This window comes from Sorex araneus, chromosome 6, assembly GCF_027595985.1.
Source record: "Sorex araneus isolate mSorAra2 chromosome 6, mSorAra2.pri, whole genome shotgun sequence".
Classification (NCBI taxonomy): domain Eukaryota; kingdom Metazoa; phylum Chordata; class Mammalia; order Eulipotyphla; family Soricidae; genus Sorex; species Sorex araneus.
The window spans coordinates 107,032,016-107,055,194 of record NC_073307.1 but is presented as its reverse complement, the minus strand read 5'-3'; the positions used below and the strand labels follow the sequence as shown (position 1 = coordinate 107,055,194).

General features: G+C 39.1%; 1 pseudogene; it reads right to left on the bottom strand.

Moving 5' to 3' along the window:
* Positions 1 to 3,023: 3,023 nt before the first annotated feature.
* On the bottom strand, positions 3,024 to 5,140 carry LOC101549436 (nuclear ubiquitous casein and cyclin-dependent kinase substrate 1-like; annotated as a pseudogene).
* Positions 5,141 to 23,179: the final 18,039 nt, after the last annotated feature.

The following is a 23,179-nucleotide window of genomic DNA, read 5'->3' as shown; positions in this document are numbered from 1 at the left end:
TTGTTTTATATCCTTGAAAAATGCCTTCGGTATTTTGATAGGGAGTATGTTATGGAGATATATATATATACATATATATATATTTTAGAGGAAAACCGCCATTTTATGTTTATTCCTCTAGATGAGATTTTGGTTTGTCTTTACATTTCTTTGTGTCTTTGCTCTATTTAATCTCTTACAGTTTTCTCTTTCTCTTTCACCAACTCTGTTAGGTTTTTAAAAGGTATTTTATTTAACTTTTAATGCAATTATAAATGTGGTTGTTTTCTCAACATTTCTTCCTGATAATTCACTGTGTGCAAAAAATACAACAGATTTATGTGTATTAATTTTGTATTCTGCCTTTTAATGAACTCATTAGTCATTTCTGGTAGTTTGTGTGTGTAAATATCTGTGTCGCTATATGTTTCTCTGTGTGTGTGTATCCTTTAGGGTTTTACATGTATATTATGGCGCTATTAAAAATACAGATAATTTTACTTGCTTTCCAGTCTGGCTATCATTTCTATCTTTTCTTCATACTGCCTCTGACTACAATTTCTAGAACTATATTGGAAGTTGATGTTGAGAAGAATTATTTATATTATTCCAGTAATTGAAAGAAAAATGTTCAGATTTTTCCTATTGCATATGTTGCTAGCAATGGGTATGTTATAGATGACATTTATTATGTTGAAATGTATCCCTCTATGCCTAATCTAGTGAGTAATTTTATTGTTACTTGGAGTTAAATTTTTCACACACATTTTCAGCCCTAATACAATCCTTTGATTTAAAAAAAAAACTGTCTCTTTTAATTGATGCTATATTTTACATTAGCTAATTTTTATTTGATGAGATTGCATCCCTGACATAAACCCTACTTGGTTTGATAAGCGATTTGCCTAGAAAATTTAGAATCTTTATATCTATATTAATCAGAGATGTTGGTCTCTAGTTTATCTCGTACTCTGTGTATGTGTGTGTCTATAAGTGTGCATGTACTTTAAGTTTCTGAAAGAGTTTTATAAAGTTGAGTATTAGTGATGCCACTAGAAATTATGTGAACATTTAACACAAGTAGACAAATAAAATCTTGTAATCACTATTGAGATTTGAACAGATGGAATACAAAGTTGGAATATAGTAAGAGACTCTCATGAACATTGTAAAATAAGTTTCAGAAAAGAAAATTTTATCAAGATTTTTCATATTTTGATAGATGATAGACAGATAACCATAAGCTGTAATAGCAAAGGATTTTGAAAATATTTTCAAAATTCTAAAATGGAAAACTCAACGAATACAGTGTTAGACTGAAAAAGAATGGGTACTAGTTATTTGAAAGGCTCTTTCTAAAATTTTATTTTTTAATTTTTATTAGTCAATCATCATGAGGTACAGTTACACACTTATAAACTTTCATGTTTGCATTTCAGTTATACAGTAACCATTAACATCCCTCCACCAGTGCCCATTCTCCTCCACCAAAGTTCCCAGTATCCCTCCCACCACCCCCAACACAACCCCCACCACCCCACCCTGCCTCTGAGGCAGGGCATTCCCTTCTGTTCTCTCTCCTTTTGGGTGTTGGAGTTTGCAATGGATGTATTGAGTCACCTTTATAAAGTCATCTAATTCCGGAATTTTGCTCTTAAAGAGACTTTAGATTACTGATTAAAATTATAAACTAAAATTCTGCCTGGTTCAACTCTAAAATGTTATCTAGTTCTTAAAATATGTGCATTTTTTCTAGGCTATCCAACTTATTTTCACACACTTTTCTAGTAGTCTTTATGACCCTTTTTTTATTTTTTTGAGTTTCACATTAACTAGTACTTTATTTTCTTAAAACTAAACTTGTCAGTTTGAGAAGAAATTCACTGTCATGTATCAATCTTGCCATTTAAATTCTAAAATCTGGGGAGTTGAGGGAAGTTCTTGATAACATTTTATCCAAGAAACAGAATAGATACAATACATAGATATTTTAAAACATGAACCATACATCAGAAAACCAAATGGAAAATCAAGAGTAATTTGTTTTTGCGGGCCTTAAAAAAAAGTTCCTGAAGGACTGTAGCAGGATAAAAGGATCACTGGCTCTGTCTCTTTGAAATAACAAAGGATGAAATTATTTTAAAAACTCCTGTGCTAAAACAAGATCAGAAAATTCCATTCTCTGCTTTGCCTCCTATGGAAGTTGCGAACACTCTTGAGATAACAATCCAGGATTCATCTTTATCTCCTCCCTGCCCCATAAGTGGAGGTTTAAAGTCATAATTACTTTTAAACATCAATATTTGTACATACTGATATATAAACCTGCATTAGATAACTGCTTTTTTTGTTTGCTTGTTTGTTTTAAGTCCAGGGCAAGGAAGAAGCAATCATTTGGAGCTAGAACTCTTCTATATATTTTTATTACTGTTCCAACTTACTACCATTTAGTGAAAAGCAAAATTTTCATAGTGTTTACCTCAAATCTTCTTGCAGTACAACTGTGGTACCCCTTCCATTAAAGATACAAAGATGAAGCAATCGATCCAGTGATTCATTTGACATGGCTTTCATTGGGAATGGGAGGGGAGGGGGGCGTGGCAAAAAGAAGACTAATAGATAAAAAGGAAAATTAAACATTCAATGGTCTTCTTAAAAAAGAGAGAATGGGGCTGGAGCAATAGCACAGCGGGTAGGGCGTTTGCCTTGCATTGGCCAACCCAGGTTCAATTCCCAGCATCCCATATGGTCCCCTGAGCACAGCCAGGGGTAATTCCTGAGTGCAGAGGCAGGAGTAGCCCCTGTGCATTGCTGGTGTGACCCAAAAAGCAACAGAGAGAGAGAGAGAGAGAGAGAGAGAGAGAGAGAGAGAGAGAGAGAGAGAATATGTTACTTTCAACGAAAAGGGGAAAAAAGCACTGAAAGCCCGTGAGTCAAGCCACCGTCAAAGCCATGTTCTGGCTTAAGTACCTTTACTCCCTCCCCCTCCTTTTTTCTTTTTTCCTTTTTTGTAAAATAAAATCACTCCCCAAACCATCAACATTTTAATCCCCCCCAGACTGGGCTTCATCTTCAGACTCTTCATACCCAGATTTCTCAGGTTGTGGGCTCGTCGATGCTTTCTTTTGGTGTGGGGCTCTCGGGTTCCTCATCTTCTTTGGGAGAAGGATTCTTTTCCTTTGATGCATTGGTAGCTGTGGGGCCACTCACCTTCCCTTTGCTTTTCACTGGCCTTTCGTCTGGGTTTGGGCATTTTCTTTTCTCTCAGGTTTGGGTTTTTTCACCATCTTCTTGCTTTTCTTTTTTTGAACTGCCATAGTCACTATCATCATCGTCTTCCATGAGGAAATCTTCATCGCTGTCAGAATCTTTCTCCTGGAACGGCGCCTCCTCCTCCTCCTCTTGTTCTTCTTCACTGCCCACGTCTTCCATGAGCATTTCCCTGTGTTTCGACGCTGCTTCAGAGGCTGCCTGTCGTTGCTGGCGCACGTTTTCATGATCTTCCTTTTCATCTTCACTGTCCTCAGCCAAGTGAGAATCATCTTTCTTGGTCTTCACATCATTTTCTTCAGAATCCTCGCTGTCTTCCTGTGAATTCTTTCCAGACCTTCTCTTATTTTTGGACTGGAGCAATAGCACACAGGTAGGGCGTTTGCCTTGCACCGGACCAACCCGGGTTCGATTCCTCTGTCCCTCTCAAAGAGCCCGGCAAGGTACCGAGAGTATCTCGCCAGCTCAGCAGTGCCTGGCAAGCTACCCCTACCCATGGTGTATTTGATATGCCAGAAGCAGTAACGAGTCTCACAATAGAGATGTTACTGGTGCCCGGGAGCAAATCAGTGAACAACAAGGAAGACAGTGCTCTTATTTTTAGCTTCTGGGGGAGATGACCAAATTTTCTTTTTTTTTTTTTTAATTTTTTTTATTGAATCACCAAGTGGAGGGTCACATAGTTCTCAGGATTATGTCAGTTATACAATACTCAAACACCCTTCCCTTCACCAGTGCCCATCTTCCATCTCCAACCCCCCAGTATATCTGCCACCCCCTCCCACCTCCCCAGTCCCCACCCTTGTACGTGATACCTTTCACTTCGTTTACACTTTATCTCGATTACATTCCATGTTTCAACACACAACTCACTACCGTTGCTGGGGTTTCCCCACCAAAAAGAAAAAGACAGTCCTATTGCCAAGGAAGCATTTGATAGTTCTCCATTGCTAAGAATATAGAGATATTAAGTCCCGCAGTTTGTTACATAACTTTTCTTTTTCCCCCTTGTCCTGCGCCACCGAGTTCACGCCTGTTTAGTAATTGCCACGCTGTCTGACAAAGGGAAAAAAAAACCGAAGAGGATGGTTATTTCCCGTCATCAGCCAGCATGGGGCTCTGGCTTAGTTGATAGTCTAGTAGAGTATCTGCAAGCAGTTTCTGGAACCAAAGGTCTTGCGCTGGTATCGGCTCCGGCTCGAGATTCCACCAGCGTCCCGCTGTTCCATGTACATAGTTTTTTCCCCTTATATCCCATTCCCACGCCACCAGGTCTGTTTGCTTAATGGACATCACACTATGTTTGACACCACGCCGCGTTTCTTCCCGAGAAAGAAGGATATTTCTTCTCAGCCGGCGTGGGGATATAGCTTAGTTCAGTCTAGAGAAATGGCTACCACTTTGATTGCCTTCAATATTTCAGCAAAAGACTTACTATTCTTGTTAGGATCTCCCACAAAAGTCCGACCCATTAAGAAGGGACCATTACATATTGCTGATACTAAAATGACATTAGTCATTTAGTATCGGCCGCGCGGTTTTGGGTTTCTGTATACAGTCCAGGGAAAATTCTGCCTGAAATTCTATCACTACAATCTTTTACCCTTTTATGGTGCTCATAACATGGGAAAACCTAGAGAAATACCGAGCCCCCGCACGGGGGGCCTGGCGGAAACGCTCAAATCACATACTGCAGGTTGCTGGCGGGCTGCTGGTGTCCAAAGCAGCTCCCTTGTCTTCCACAGTCATACTCGGGCTGCGGGCGCGGCGAAGTGGCCCAAATTTTCTTAGTTGAAGGGCCTGAATCTCTTCCATAATCTTCATCAGCATCATCAGATTCCTGAAACTGTGAATAATCCACGACCTTCCTATTTCTGACAGGCCGGGACATGTTCGAAGTCCAAAGAGGACCAAGCCAAGAAGCCAGAGACCAGGACCCCCCCACCCCACCCCACCCCACCCCGAGGGCTCAATGCCCCATCTCCCTCCCCCAACTTCGTCCTAAGAGGCCACTGCCGCCAAACCCCAACCTGCAGGCTTCTCAAACTCCACCGTTTCTTGGTTCAGGGCCCTTTAATCAGACGAGCCCCCACCCACCCCCTTCCCCTGTCTCTTCAAAAACACTATCCTTTTCATTTCTGCAGCATAGCTTTTTATTTTTAATTCCTTCTGTTGACCTTTGACTGATTCTCCTTTCCTTGTTCCTTCAAACATATACTTTTGACTGATTCTTTCCTTTTTCCTTCAAACTTAAGCCTAAATAATTCGTGAGACATTTTTATGGTCATATATTGTGACATAGCATTAACTATTTACTTATCTATACTGTGATGACTCTCATCTTTATACCACTTCTGCATCCATATGACCTAATATCTGATTGCTTTATTAGTTATGATCTGAAGGTAATTTTTATGTCTCTATAAATTTCTTCATTGACTTAAGAGTTATTTGCAAGCATATTTAGTCTCCACAATTCAGATTTTTTTGTTTTCAAAAAAATTAGTCTTCACTAGCTAGTCATATTCATAAAAATGGGAAAGATGCTTGCTATAATTTTAACTTCATACATTTTAATATTTATATATTCAAGTATCTATGAAGACTTCTTTTGTCTCCCAAACATATGAGCTAAACTTGAGAATGTTCTATGTGTATTGAAGACTCTGTTTATATCTATTAAGTTCATTCAGTTATTTCCCTTAATACTTTTATTTTTTGTCCATTTTTGCACCAGGTAGTAAGAGGAATGCTGAGATTTCTTACTGCATGGTGTTCCTATCCATGTATTCATTGATTTTTTTTAATCGTTGTTTTATATACATGGGTTCACAAGTATTGGGTGCACATATATTAATGACTATTACACTTTTATGATAGGTCAAACTTTTGGTCACTTGTTGGGAGCCTGTGCTAGTTAAATATTAAGAAAGTTCTTGGCCTCAGGACGTGTTGTCTAAAGGCTGGTTTATAGAATCCAGTGTGTTGGGGTTACACATTCTAAGGGCTGACTTTCTTGTTTTCCTAGCGGATTCTTTCCCTGTCCTTATGGCAGAACATGTTGCTAAGGTGTATAAATATATCACCTGTATCACCTGTCGTCCCATTGCTCATCAATTTGCTCGAGCGAGTGCCAGGAACATCTCCATTCGTCCCTGTCACGTGCTAATATAGCCCAATGGTGTCTGCTTGCTCCAGGAACACAAAGAGCATTATTGTTACTGTTTTTGGCATATTGAATACACCATGGGTATCTTGCCAGGTTCTGCTGTGTGGGCAGGATACCCTCGGTAGCTGTCAGGCTCTCTGAGAGATACGGAGGCTTTTGGGGAAGCCTCTAATTCCCCCTACAAGGTCCTCCAAGTCTACCAAATGCAAGCTTTTGGTCAACTGGCATGTTGTAACGATCTGAACACTGACAAATAAACCACACCTTGTGCATGGACCTGCTGCTTACATACAGAAAGTACTATCTAGATTGACACAGTCGATGCAAGGAGTCCAGCCCTGCACCTACCTGTGTCTCTGGGCAGCACTGCGTCGCTCTCTTCCGTCCCTGTTGTAACGGAAATATATAAATATAAATGTATAAATATATAAAAAAGGAAAATATTATGGAAACTATATAATTATAGAAAAACATCATTGATGTCTAGAAGCTCAGTACATTCTAAACTTATATATGCTGAACATTCCTGTATATTTTTCCAGTGTATGCTTCCTTCTAAAGACTTATCAAAGTCAGTTGCTTGTTCAATAAAGATGCTGCATGAGCATTGTTTGTCCAGCCTTCCTTACCCCATTGTCCTTCTCCCTTCGACCCTGTTCGACTTGGCCATGTGGGACATGGCAGTCATTATATTATACCCACATTTGTTTAATCTTTTGGCCAACTGCATTTGTTTCCTTATTTGTTTTTTTTGTTTGTTTGTTTGTTTGTGGGGCAACACTTCCAATGTTCAGGACTTACTTCATTGATGGTGGAATGCCACCTGGATCTGCTTCTCTGGAAAATAATATAGAGACTTCTCAAAAACATAAAGTAAGAATTACCATGTGACTCAGTGATTTCAACACTTGGCATCTATCCCATGAACACTGTGATTAACATGGAGAGAAATGTACACCTCTATGACCACTGCAGGAATAATGATCATCGCAATGCTGAGTCAGAGGTCACTGCTGGCAATGCTTGGGGAAAATATGCAATATGAGACTTCATGGGACGTATTTGGTCCCTGTGAAAGTCAAGTACTTTAACCCCTGTACTATTATTATTCTAGACTCTAAATGTCTATTTTATCATATATGAGAATTCACAATAGCAGTTACTGCATTCTTCTGCAATAATATATTGGAACACCCTATTCTACCATTTCACTTTGAGATGTCTTTCTAGTTCCATGTGAAACTCTTATACATACAGTATGCATGTACCCTATTTTTCTTTTCAGTTGATGAGCCATTCTGTTTTGGATTTAATGAGTTTGTTCAGTTTGACATTAACGTTTAGAGTAATTCTATTACATTGTATGTAGGCATTACTTATTTTCATCTAGCTTTGGGTTTTTAAAAATTTATATTTCTGTTGTTTCTTTTTCTGTTTCAAAGCATTTACTGAGATGAATTTCCAGTTCAGTCTATTTATTTATTTTGTTTTGTTAGTTAGTGCTCAAGAATTTTCATATGTGGAATATAATGTAACTGAGAAGTACAAGTTGGCAACGATGCAACTTCTGGCAGATATCTCTCTGGACTTACTTAGTTACTAAAATACTAAATTACAGAAACCCAAAACTGAGAGGCCGCTAAGTGTGGTCACTCGACCTCATACCTCTTCATCCTCAGCAATGGAAAACAAATTATCTAATGCTTCCTTTTCAGCAGGTCTGACTTTAGGGGAGAGACTCTCCAAACAATAATAGTGAGTTTTGTTGAAATATTGTATGCAATCAAAGTGAAAGTAAAGTGAAATTTATTAGTTACTCAGGCGGGGGGGGCTTAGGGCAGAGGGGTAGGGGCTTGGGGGGGTTGGGGTGTGAGGGGGCGGGGTGGAGCTATACTGGGATTCTTGGTGGTGGAATATGAGCACTGGTGAAGGGATGGGTATTCGAGCATTGTATAACTGAGATTTAAACCTGAAAACTTTGTAACTTTCCACATGGTGACTCAATAAAAAATTTAAAAAATAAAATAAAAAAAAAAGAATTTTGTGATTAGCAAATTTTGTGTTTTGTGATTAGCATTAAGGTCGCATCACCTTCTTGAATCTAATAGCCTTCTTATGTTGATATCAGCTAACCGTTATATAAATGTAGAATCTCTTTTTTCTGCCAATTTTATATTTTCTGTTTGTTTGCTGCATTCTTTACTTTTTATTTCTGATTTTACATTTCTAATTATCATCTTCTTCAAGGTCTATGATTTCTGCTGCTGCTGTTTTGTGCTTCCGGGCCACAGTAATCAATGCTCAGAGCTTACTCTTCACTCTGCACTCAGGGATTATTAGTAACAGAGCTTCAGAACTATATAGAATTCCTGGATTCAACCAAGGTAGGCCACATGCAAGACAAGCACCTTCGCAGTTGTAATATCTCTCAGGTTTCCATGTGATATTTTTAAGGTGCCAGAGAGAGAATGCTTATCTCCTGCATGGGAGACATGTGCTGGACCATTGAGTCACCCATGACTTATAACATTTCTTGTAGAGAAGGCATGGTAGTAGTAAGAATATTGAGCTTAAATTTATTTGAGGGGACATTATTTCTCTCCTGCACTTAAATAATTATTTGAATATAGTCTATACTGCTTCCCTTCACCATTTTTCTCCCCACTTTTTAAATTGAATCACCATGAGATACATAGTTACAAAGTTGTTCATGATTGGGTTTCAATAATAAATGTTGCAATATCAGTTCACCAGTGTACATTATCCCCTTATCCCCACCAATTTCCCCCATATCCACTCACCCCCTTTCTTGCCTCTATGGGAGGTACTCTTTTCTTTTCTGTCTCTGTCTCTGTCTCTCTGTCTCTGTCTCTGTCTCTTCTCTCTCTCTCTCTCTATCTATCTATCTCTCTCTCTCTCTCTCTATCTATCTATCTATCTATCTATCTCCTTTTAGGGATTGTGGTTGCAATACAGGCACTGAAAGGAGATCCTGTTACCTTTACCTCCTTTTAGTCCTAAGTTTTTTCCCAGAGTGATTATTTTAAAATATATTACTCTTATACTGGCTCTTTTAATGGAGTCTGATACTATACATGGAATTCCATTTTTACTAATACTTATTAATATTTTCTCCTCCATTTGTTTCACTTCTCTGACAAAATCTATCTTAGATTTCTAATATTGTTTCCTCTGCAAGACTGAGTCTACTTCTGAGATTTGAATTTCACTCAATGGGTTCTTCATACCTAGCTCTCTTTGAATGTTATAGTGTGTGACACAATTCTATTTAGGAAGCATGAAGGAGAAAGATATGAAAAAGAGTAGAGAGAGACAGAAACAGAGACCCATAAAATAATAGAAATTTATGCACTGTAAGATGGAATGTGGGTGGATTAGAATGGAATTCCTATTTGAAATTTTAATACCATTCTTTTCTATACTAAAGAAAGTTTTATGCCCATAAAAGTTCATTTAAATAATCTTGAACCTATTTTTATAACTGTATCACTGTCATCCCATTGCTCATTGATTTGCTCAAGCAGGCACTAATAATGTCTCTATCGTTAGACTTGCTGTTACTGTTTTTGGCATATCGAATACACCACAGGTAGCTTGCCATGCTCTGCCATGCGGGCGAGACACTTTTGGTATCGTGCCAGCCTGTCCGAGAGGGGCAAAGCAATCAAACCCGGGTCAGCTGCTGCGTGCAAGGCAAATACCCTACCCGCTGCGCTATTGCTCCAGTCCACTATTTTTATATATTTAAGATTCTCTATTTTTGTTAAAAATTTTGTTTTGAGGAAATGTAAATCAATTCTGTGATATTCTCTAATTCTATATCTTTCAATTTGATTACTAAAGCTTTATCGTTTCTTTAAGTGTTTCATCTTGTTTTTACAACAGTTGTCCGCTAAATCTTTCTGCTATGCATCTGTTAGCTTTTACTGTTTTCCTGTATGTAGAGTTATGACCTTAGATTAAGAATGCTCCTTTGATTATATGGCCATCATGGAGTCAGGGAAAGTAACGAGAAAATTAAAAGCCAGTATTAACCCTGTGTTGCTATTTAGAAGGCGTGTGAGATAAGCAATTTAATTTCAGTCCTCCGTACTATCTCTTTTCCTCTGTAGCTATAACCACCTCTATCCATATAAAAATCATTTTTATTCCATTTCTCTAACTCTGGATCATGGTTATATCTCAAAAGTATTTAATTCCACAAAACATTGAGAAATGGGGGAAGAATTAAGGAGGTTCTTCTGCCACTAGCTGAAAGCACCAAGAATGTTTTGGGTTCCAGAGCTCAGTTACTGCTAATAATGCAGTTTCTTGCTAAAGTCATCCTATGTTGGGTCCTGTATGGCAGTTGATGGTGTTCCATGACATTCTGTTGATCTCCTTCACATCTAATATTCCCTGGCTACATTTAAGTTTATCTAGTGATTTTTTTATTTTTGATCGCATTATTTTATGTCTTATAGAACATCTTGAATACTTAATTATTTTTATGTATATAATTTTTCCTCATTTGTTAAATTTCTTTTCTGAGTTTTTTTGGAGTTTATTGAGTTTCTTAAGGCACATAAGTTTAGAGAGTATTTTTAACACACACACATATATGCATATATGTGTATACAAGTCACTGTATCACTGTCATCACATTGCTCATCGATTTGCCCGAGCAGGCACCAGTAACATCTTCATTGTGAGACTTGTTGTTACAGTTTTTTTGCGTATCAAATATACCACAAGTAGCTTGCCAATATACACATATACGTGTTTTGGGAGATCACACCTGGCAGTACTCAGGGCTCACTCATGGCTTTATCTCAGGGTTCACCTTCGGAAGTGCTCAGAGGACCATAGAGATGCCAGGGATAAAAACAAACCTAGGTCAGTTTTGTGAAAGACAAGCACATTACATGCTGTACTATCTCTGCAGCTTTCAGTCATATATTTTTAATTATACATTAATCAGTTCAAATTGTCTGTACCTTTTAGCTATCTAGGTTATTGATTAATTATGCTTATCCTTTGTTAATGTCATGTTTTCTTGAGTGTTTAGGCCCTTGAAGTTTTACATTGCTGCTTTCTCATTGTGGTATCAAACACTTCCTAAAAATTTGGCTAGTTGCACAAGCACACAGAGTGTTTCTTAGTTTATTTGGATCGTGTTATCTAGATGTTTCCAAGATACGGCACATCAATCATAATCTTGTCATTGTAACTTGTAGAATAATTTTTAAGCATCTATACCTTCTCTGGGTCTTATAACCAAGGTACTGACCTCTGGAAATATTTATTTATTTCTTTCCTTGAAGGTGGAACAGTAACTAAAGTATATAATTTTTCCCTTGCCCGTATATTATCTGTTTATTTTTTTGTTTACCTTATTACCTCTTCCCACTAATTTAAAGACCATGCAGGACCAGTTGACTACACAGTGGGAGAAAATGTGCTTTTGAGTTTTTAAGGTATCCATGAATCAGGCCAGGGATATGTGAGTAAGCATCACCTGGAACCTCGTGAGAGGACTTCCTGCTGAAGTTGAGCATGTTCAATTGGAACCATTGTCCTTCAGCACTTTCTCTAAATTCTTATTTAGAAAATAAGATATCTGCTTTGAAATCTTTATGTATTTCTCTAATCTTTATTAGAAAATAAGATTTCTGCTTTGAAATCTTTATGTATTTCTCTAATCTTTCCCTTCTCCAGTCAGGAAGATATCTTCTTAGAATTCTGTGTGCTACCACAGAAAAGCATGCTTTTCAGCCATGCCATTAATAAGTACAACATTCTCATTTTTCCCTATAGGAAAGATGATAAGCATTGAAATATTCGACACCCTGTAATGCCACCAAACTCATGCAAGTGTTTCCACCCAGAAAGGTTCTAGTCTATAAGTTCTTTCTAGTCTGTGATTTTCTGCACAGGTCAGAACTGCCTTTTTATTTATTTATTTATTTATTTATTTATTTATTCATTTATTTTGCCACACATAATGAAGAGTTTGGGATGTTTCACTGTATTTTCTGATTTCCATTCTGAGATCTTTAGCACTTGATGGATGCACAAGTGGACATTATTCCAACAAGGCCATTTAGTACATTGTGTAAGATCTCCCAACTCCTGCAGAGTCACAGTTGTTTGGTAATCAACACCTACAGAGTTGTCTATGTGGAACAGTAGTTAAAAATAGGGATGTCTCATGTTACTGTAATATGAATAACCTAAACAAATTTAAGTGCCAATAATAAGTAATATTCATGAAACTACTTAGTAGTCACAAAAAGAATGCTAGCATGTTAAAATAAATTTAAAGAACCTTATACCAGGAAAACAATTGGTTGTATTCCTCTGGTTTAAAAATAAGTATAAGTCTCGGGTGACCCATGGGTCAAGCTCATAAGACAACCTCCTGCAGGAGCCAGATAATTTCGTCATCTGCTATCATCCAGACCGCATGACTTTTTTACCCTGGAAGGGAGCAACATGACACTTGCCATAGCCATGCCACTCCACTTCAGGCTGTTTCACTTGGGGCGCCCCAGAGAAGGTTGTGTGAGAATCCTCCCCATCCCAAGGGACATCCCTGGCAGCCAAAGACCTCGAGAACCTAACTGCCACCATGCTCAAGGCTGCTTCCTACATGCTCAGGAAGAGCCTCACGTATGAGTGAATGAATTCCTGGACTGGACAACCACATTTGCGGACCCTAGTAAAAAAACTACAAGACATATCATAGTCAGAATGATGGATGCCATGGATTGAGACATAATATTGCAAACAGCAAGGTCAAAGAAGGAAATCACATACAAAGGAGCACCCCTTAGATTTACAGCAGACCTATCAGAGGAAACCCTCCAAGCCCGAAGACAATGGGGAAATATAGTGTAAAAACTCAATGAAATGAACATGTCACTAAGAATACTCTATCTGGTTAAACTCTTATTCAAACTGAAGGAACAATACACTTTCATGGATAAACAACATCTCAGGAACTTCATAGACTCAAAACCAAAGTTAAAAGAAGGAGCAAATGGGCTACTGTAAAACAAGAAAAAACCCTACAACCACAACAAACCCCTACAGAAAGATAGCACAAAAACCCCTGCTAATAATCTCCCTCAATGTCAATGGCCTAAATGCACCAATTGAGAGACACAGTGTGGCAAAATGGATTCGGAAACTAAACCCAACATTCTGCTGCCTAAAAGAAACATATCTGAACACTCAGAGTGGACACAGACTCAAAGTCAAAGGATGGAAAACAATCCTGCAAGCAAACAACTCCCTCAAAAAAGCTGGAGTGGCCATACTAGTCTTCAACACCATAGATTTCAGGTTGAAAAGATTAGAAGGGACAGCAAAGGCCATTTTTCAACAATCAAGGGATATGTAGAGCAGGAAGAAATCACACTCCTAAATGTGAACACACCTAATGAGGGACCAACTAAATAATTGAAGTATATGCTAACAGATCTTAAGGAGGACATTGCTAGCAACGCAATAGTAGTTAGAGACTTCAACACTTCAAGATAGAGATCTATCTTCTTGTAGATAGATCTACAAGATTAAAACTCAACAAGGAAACACTGACTTTGAAGGAAGAGATAGAAGAGAGAGGCCTAATAGATTTATACAGGGTTTTGCATCCCCAAAAGAGATAATATACATTTTTTTCTAGTGCTCATAGAACATTTTCCAAAATAGACCATGTTCTGGGTCACAAAACATACCCTCGTAGAATCAGCATGGTGGAAATTGTATCAACTATCTTTGCAGACCACGATGCACTGAAAATAGAAGTTAATCACGCACAGACACAGAGAACCAAAACAGACACCTGGAAATTAAACAACTCAATGTTGAACGAGTGGGTTAGGAAGGAAATCAAGGAAGAAATCAAAAGATACCTGGAAACAAATGAGAATGAACACACAAGTTACCAGAACCTATGGGACGCAGCTAAAGCCATGTTAAGGGGAAAATTTATCTTTCCAAGCATTTCTCTGGAAGGAATAAAGGGCCTACATAGATAACCTGCCTTCACAGCTGAAGACCTTAGAAAAAGATCAATAAAGGGAACTTCAACCCAGCCGAAGGAAAGAAATAATAAAACTTAGAGCAGAAATGAACGGCATGGAAACTCAAAAAACAACCTGAAAGAGCTGGTTCTCTGATAAAATAAACAAGATTGATAAACCATTAGCAAGTATCACAAAGAAACAGAGAAAGAACCCTAATAAACTGAATCAGAAATGAAAAGGGGGACATCACAACAGAAACCAAAGAAATTAAAAAGATCATCAGAGACTTCTTTGAAAGGTTGTATGCCATGAAACAAGAGAATCTAGAAGAAACATATAAATTTCTGGATCCTTATCCTTTCCCAAAGTTGAACCAAGAAGATCTAGAATACATGAATAGACTTTTAATATCAAAGAAATTGAAAATGTAATCAAAGTCTTACAAAAAACAAAAGCTCAGGTCCAGATGGATTCACAGGCAAATTTTTCCAAACATTTAAAGAGAACCTATTGACAGTACTTCTCAAGCTTTTCCAGGAAATTGAAGACACAGAAACTCTCCCAAACAGTTTTTATGAGGTACTTATCTCCCTAATACCAAAAGCAAACAAAGACACCACACAAAAAAAGAAAACTACCGGCCATATCCCTGATGAACACGGATGCAAAGATCCTCAACAAAATATTAGCAAATAAAATCCAACAACTCGTCAAAAAGATCATACACCACGACCAAGTGGGATTCATCCCAGGGATGCAAGGATGGTTTAACATTCGGAAATCAATCAACATGATCCATCATATCAACAAAAGAAAAGACAAAAAGCCATATAATTATATCAGTAGATGCAGAGAAAGCATTTGACAAGACCCAGCACCCGTGTATGGTGAAAACTCTCAGCAAAATGGGTATAGAAGGGACTTTCCTCAATATAGCAAAGCCATCTACTACAAGCCTATGGCAAGTGTCATCCTCAATGGGGAATAACTAAGCGCCTTCCCTCTAAGATCAGGGATGAGACAAGGACGCCCACTCTCACCACTTCCACTCAATATAATACTGGAAGTACTTGCAATAGCAATTAGGCAAGAAAAGGATATTAAGGGCATTCAGGTAGAAAAGGAAGTTTGCCATGGATTTGTGGTTGATGGCTTTGACTATATTGAGAAAAGTTCCTTCAAAACCCATTTTAGTGAGAGTTTTCATCATAAGCGGGGTGCGGATCCTGTCAAATGCTTTCTCTGCATCTATTGATATGGTCGTCTGGTTTTTATCTTTTCTTTTGTTGATATGATAGATTGTGTTGGTTGAATTCTGAGTGTTAAACCATCCTTCCGTCCTCAGGATAAATCGCACTTGGTGGTGGTGTATGATCTTTTTAATGAATTGCTGCATTCTATTTGCTAATATTTTGTTGAGAATCTTTGCATCTGTGTTCATCAGAAATTTAGACTGTAGGGGCCGGAGCGATAGCACAGCGGGCAGGGCGTTTGCCTTGCACGCGGCCGACCCGGGTTCGATCCCCGGCATCCCATATGGTCCCCCAAGCACCGCCAGGAGTAATTTCTGAGTGTAGAGCCAGGAGTAACCCCTGAACATCGCTGGGTGTGACCCAAAAAGCAAAAAAAAAAATTTAGACTGTAGTTTTCTTTTTTTGTGGTGTCTTTGTTTGTTTTTGGTATTAGGGAGATATGTGCCTCATAGTAACTGTTCGGGAGAGTTCCTGTGTCTTCAATTTCCTGGAAAAGCTTGAGAAGACCGGTAAAAAGTCCTACTTAAATGTTTAGAAGAATTTGCTAGTGAAATCATCAGGGAGATGCAGATCAAAACAACTATGAGATACAACCTTACATCACAGAGACCGGCAGACATCCAAAAGAACAAAAGCAACCTCTGTTGGCGTGGATGTGGGGAGAAAGGGATCCTCCTACACTGCTGGTGGGAATGCTTACTGGTTCAGCCCTTTTGGAAAACAATATGGTTGCTTCTCAAAAGATTATAAACTAAGCTCCCATTTGACCCAGCAATACCACTTCTGGGAATATATCCTGGAGAGGCAAACAGGTATAGTCAAAAATGACATCTGCACTTGTATGTTCATCGAAGCACTCTTTACAATAGCCAGAATTTGGAAAAAACCCGAGTGCCCTAGAATAGATGACTGGTTAAAGAAACTTGATATATCTACACAGTGGAATACTATGCAGCTGTCAGAAAAGATGAAGTCATGATATTTGCATATAAGTGGATCAACATGGAAAGTATCATTCTAAGTGAAATGAGTCAGAAAGAGAGAGACAGATGTAGAATAATTGCACTCATCTGGGGAATATAAAACAACAGAATGGGAGACTAATACCCAAGAATAGTAGAAATAAGTACCAGGTTTGCTCCATGGCTTGGAAGCCAGCCTCACATGCTAGGAGAAAAGGCAGTTTAGATAGAGAAGGGTACACCAAGTAGAGTGCGGTTGGAGGACCCGCTCGGGATGAGAGAGGCGTGCTGAAAGCAGACTATAGTTTGAACACGATGGCCACCCAATACCTCCATTGCAAACCACAACACCCAAAAGAAGAGAGAGAACAAAAGGGAATGCCCTGCCACAGAGGCAGGGTGGGGTGGGCTCTTTCATCTTTCCTGAGGAAGGCTTGCATAGCTATAAAATTTCCCCTTAATACAGCTTTAGCTGCATCCCATGGGTTTTGGTAACTCATGTCTTCATTCTCATTTGTTTCCAGGTATCTTTTGAACTTTTCCTTGATTTCCTTCCTGACCCACTCATTGTTCAACATTGAGTTGTTTAGTTTCCAGGTGTTTGATTTGGTTCTCTCCATCTGTGCATGGTTAACTTCTGTTTTCAGTGCATCATCATTTAGAAAGATAGTTGATACAACTTCTATCTTGCTGATTCTATTGAGGTATGTTATGTGAACCAGCACATTGTCTATCCTGGAAAATTTTCCCTGTGCACTGGAAAAGAATGTGTATTCTTTCTTTTTGAGACGCACAGCCCTCTATAGATCTATTAGCTCTCTCTCTTCTATTTCTTTCTTCAAGGCCAGTGTTTTATTGCTGAATTTTATTCTTGCTTTTCTATCTAGAGGTAATAATGCAGTATTGAAGTCTGCAACTACTATTGTGTTGCTAGCAATGTCCCCTTAAAATCTGTTAGCACAGTTTCAAGTATTGAACTTGTTCTTCATTCGGTGCGCATACGTTTAGGAGTATGATTTCTTCCTGCTTTACATATTCCTTGATTAGTAAAAAAACAGCCTTTTGCTGTCCCTTCTAATCTTTTTCAACCTGAAATCTATGTTGTCTGATACTAGTACCCTGACTTTTTTGAGGGACTTGTGTGGGTGAAGGATTGTTTTCCATCCTTTGACTTGAGTCTGTGTTAGCTCTGACTGTTGAGGTGTGTTTCTTGTAGGCAGCAGAATGTTAGGTTCAGTTTCTGAATCCGTTTTGCCACTCTGTGTCTCTTGATTGGTGCAATTAGACCATTGACACTGAGAGAGATTATTGTCACAGGTTATTGACAGATTATTGTCAATAGATTATTGTCTATGGTCACAGATTATTGTCACAGAGATTATTGTCACCCATCTTTCTGAAGCGGTTTTCTGCGCTTGTAAGGGTTTTTCTTGTCTTACAGAAGATCTCTTAGTCCCTCTCTTAAGTTTGGGTTTGAGCCTGTGAAGTTCCTGAGCTGTTTTTTATCTGCGAAATAGTGTCGGATTTTTCTGAGTTTGTGTGAGAGTTTAGCTGGATAGAGTATTCTTGGTGAGGCATTTATTCATTAAGTTTTTTCACTATACCCCCCATTGTCTTTGGGTTTGGAGGGTTTCCTCTGATAGGTCTGCTGTAAATCTAAGGGGTGCTCCTTTGTATGTGATTTCCTTTTTTGACCTTGCTGTATACAGTATTGTGTCTCTATCCCTGTCATTCAACATTCTGACTATGATGTGTCTCAGAGTCTTTTTACTAGGGTCCCTTTTAGCTGGCACCCTTTGGGCTCCTTGGATCTGGATGTCTGCATTTTCCAGCTCTGGGAACTTTTCAGCAATGATATCTTTAACTGTTGCTTTTTCATTGTGTTAGGGCGCGGATCGAAATCTCCCTATAATGAAAAAGAGACTCCAGAGACTGCAAACAGAAAGCAGGGTTTATTGTAAGACTGGCTAGCCAGGGTCCAGCCGCCTACACGGACACGCAGGTCCAGCAGGTTGGGCAAGACCCCGAGCTTCCCCCAAGGAGATCTTATGTAGGCCTTACCCGGCCATTACAGCAGAGCCCGTGCATTTCATAGCCAATAGATTTGTAATATCACAAACTTTCTTAATCAATCCATTTAAAAGGACATCACTCCTTAGCCTATGGCTTTAGAGATCAGTATTCACATGAATATTCAGGAATGTCCCAGTTCTGGGGGCAGTCCTGGGTCTTGTGATATGGGTCGTGTGATATGGGTCTGGTTATCTGGTCTGACCACCACCCTTCTTGTGACCCAGGGTGCCTGTATCCAAATTCCTTGCTCAGGGACAGATAGACAACTTATTCTAGAATGCGGGCTCCTGTAAAAAGAGTCTTAAGAAAGCTAAATAGATTCCTGTGGTCTGTCCCAGGCCAGATCCTCACACATTGGAGTTGCTTGCCTGTCCTTCTGGTACTCTGTAAAAAACTATACACGCCAACCTTCGTGTGCACTCACAGGCTCTCCGGGTGGCTCTGTCTCACCGCCCATGTTTTGTGCTCTGGAACTGCTGTGTATGGGTTGGATCCGGACGGCCGTTGGCCAAGGACAGACGAAGGAAGAACAAGGACCAAACTGGTTGCTCGATCAGTTTATTTCATTCTCTCTCTCTGCTTCTCTCCCTGGTCTGGATCTCTCTCTGGATCTCACCTCTCATCCTACTTGTCTCTCTTCCCCTTGCCCTCTAGGCTACACACAGCCAGGTAGCAAAATCAACATATGAAAGCCCTTCCTGAGGGCCAGGCATTCCAAAGCCCTACCTGACTCTTAAGGTGTTTTTCTCCTTTCCTTAGTCCAAACACTCATTAACATCTTAATACTCGTTATTTTTGTATGGACATAGCAAGAGATACATTGAGGCTTGCAAGGCAGCTCTCCTGGCAACATCTTGCCACAGACTCAGACTACAGCACTCAGGCCAGAGTAATCATTCCTCACCCTAGCAGGGTCCAAATCTAGTTATCACTGTTTGGATCATGACAGCATTTGTCCATGACCAAGCTCTTAACTTATAATTAAGCATTAGGAGCTTTGGTTAGGCCCATCTCGATGCCAGGGTAGCACACAATTCACCACTTGCCCTGGGTCCGTCCTGTCCCTAGTCGGGACCCTGCTTTTGGGGGTCCTAGGAAGTAAGGGCAGCTGAGGCTTAGGTCGAGAGAACAGATGCCCAGGAGGAAAATATCATGCAGAGTCAAATGACTCCCAGGTTACAAAAGCACAGCATTTGCTAAGTCTTCCTGTGTCCACACAAAAAGGACATGGCTCTGAATAAACTATGCAAAGGACTCAAGGAGAAGAGAAAAACAATATTTACAAGTCAACAGAACAGTAAGAAAGAAGCTGCACATATGCACAGAGGAATGGGAGCACTGTGATGGGAGTAACCCAATAAACCTAAACTCCCTGAGTCTATGTTATCCTACAGTATTTCTTTGCTTAAATACAAAAAAGACCATTATTGCTATGCTCCTAATATTTGGGAGTTGATTGACTATGCAACATATCTTTTCTTTGACATCCATCATAATTACTTGACTCAGGCTTTGGTTGCTGTAGTTCCTAACACTAAAATGGAGGTCCCATCATGGGGCTTGGGATAGAAACTGGTCGTGTGGCAAAGCTACCGGAACATCGAAATGGGACAGTTTAAATAGCATAATGCATGGTCTTGATGCAAGCTGTTATGACTACTCATGGGAAGGATAAGCTGAACTGGCCTGAGAACTTAGTCTGTGAGTCACAGTAAAAGTATTATTTGCCCTTGGAGGTCAAAGAACTAAGTTTTAGAACCTACATCTCTTATTATGTTTATCTAAATAACGGCAAGCATTAGTAAAAAGTAAATTTAATTGTTTAATATGTACAATTAAAGGGAAAGAGATAAGCTATATAGTTGTCATGGGAGACAGACTGTGTCCTTGAGTTTATCTCCCCAAGAGAATGCCTCCACCTTGGTAAATCAATCATACCTACGTGCAGTCCTATATCATAAATCCCTTCAGATATTCTGGAAGTATGCAGCAGCTCTGCATCAAAGGGCCATTTTTACCATCTGCCTGTGATCTCCCATCTCTTTGTTCCTCTGCTGGGGAGGCCTGAGTAGGACAAGGTGGCAGGTCACAGCCACTGAATAAGTACCCCAAACTTTGTGAACTCACATCTTATTAATTCAGTCTGATGTTGACATATTTAATCCATTTTGATTTGACTTTTGTGCCTGGCGTTAGAAAGAAGTCTGAGCTCTTTTTTCTTTACATTTAGCTCTCCTGTTTTCCCAGCATCATTTGTTGAAGTAGCTTTCCTTGCTCCTTTTCGTATTTCTTACTCTGTTAGCAAAACTAATTGATCATATATTTGAGAGTCTGTGTCAGGATGCTCAACTCTATTCCATTGGTCAGGTCTGTCTTTATTCCAATACCAAGTTGTGCAGTTTGAAGTTGGGGAGAGGGCTGCCTGCTATCTTATTTTCCCCCAAAATTGCTTTGGCTGTTGGTCAGGGTTTATTGTCTCATATACATTTCAAAATGTTTGTTGTATTTTTTGGAAAAATGTCATGAGTATTATTTCATGGGTATCATGTCATAGGGACTGCTTTGAATCTATAGAAAGCTTTGAGGATTATTGTCATTTTGACATGAGCAGGAGATGTGTCTCCATTTCCTCATGTCTTCTTTTATTTATTGGAGTAGCATTTTACAATTTTCTTCATACAAGTCCTTGACATCCTTAGTTAAACCAATTCTGTGGCACTTGATTTTAGGAGGTACAATTTTTAACAAGATTGTTTTTTATTCATATCTCTTTCTTCTCTTTATTTGTATATAGGAAAGCCATAAACTTTTGGGTATTGATTTTGTAACCTGCCACTCTACTCTATAAATCTAATGTTTCTAAGAACTGTTTTGTAGTCTTCAGTATTCTCCAAGTGTAGTATCATTTCATCTTCAAATGGTGAGAGTTTGACTTTTTTCTTTCTGATCTGGATGCCCTTGATATCTAACCTTCTCTTGCCTAACTGATATGGCAAGTACATCCAAGTATTAGACTGAATAGAAGTGGTGAGAGTGGGCAACCTTGTCTTCTGCCTGATCGTAAAGGGAAGCCTTTAAGTTTTTCCCTATTGAGGATAATTCTCTTTGTGCACTTGTGGTAGATAGCTTTGACTATATTGAGGAAAGTGCTTTTAACTCCCGTTTTGTTGAGAATTTATTCTTTATCATGAATAGGAGCTGGATCTCATCAAATGCTTTCTCTGGATTTATGAATATTGTCATATGGTTTTTATTTTTCTTACATTGATATGGCATATTATGTTGACTGAGTTGCAAATGTTATCTTGCATCCCTGGATAAATACAACTGGTCATGGTATATGGTTGTTTTTAATGAGTTGTTGCATTTTGTTTGTGAGCATTTTGTTGAGTATCTTTCCATCTGTGTTCATTAGGGATATACATTTTCATTTTCTTTTTTTGTGGTATCTATGTCTGCTTTTGATGTCAGGGTGATATTTGCCTCATATAAACTGTTTGAGAATTTCTTTAATTTCCTGGCAAAGCTGAAAAGGATGGGTAGTATGTTCTTATTAGAGGTTTGAAAGAATACACTCGTCAATACTTCTGGGCCTTGGCCTTTCGTTTTGGGGAAGATTTATTGCTATTTAAATTTCCTTGATGATGATAAGTTTGTTCAGGTATTTGTTCAGTATTGGGGGATTATAAGAATCCAGGAAAATACCCATTTCCTATGTGTTCCATTGTTTCTTTTAGCTACCTATTCATCCTTAATAGCTCCTTTCTAAATTTCTCGGCAGAGATGCTATATAGCTCATTATTACTGCTGGGCTAGCTTCTAAATTTGGTGGGTTTTTTCATTGCTTTACCATTGTGACCTGTGTGGTTTGGACTTTCACACTCACCATTACTATTGTGTTTTTTTGTGTGATATCAATTGAGATAGAGGTTAATGAATGAATTATTGGCCTAATGTCCTTTTGGTGAAAGTTCCATATAAGAGACTAATTTCTGGTTCCTATGGGATATGGAGGGGGATATTAACTCTGGACACCACACTCATGGCCTCTGACCTGGATTAGGAGAAATTGGGTCATTGTGGGTCAAGTACTAATGGCGGCGGTGTCCTGCCTAGGGTGCTGGTCCCTGGCAGATCCATCCTTGAAGACTGCTGAGCCCGCACAGCCGTGGATCCAAACTCCACTTCCATCGGAGCTCTTACTTGGATTAGGAGAAATTGGATCCTTGCAGCTCAAGTCCTAATGGTGGTGGTGTCCCCCATAGGATGCTTGTTAATTGCTAGTTCTTTTAAGAATTCCATATTGTTTTCCAAAAAGGCTGGAGCAGTCAGCATTCCCACCAACAATGACGGAAAGTCGCTTTCTCCCCACATCTGCACCAGCACTTGTTCCTCCTGTTCTTTTGGAAGTGAGTCAGTCTCTGTGGTTGAGATAATATC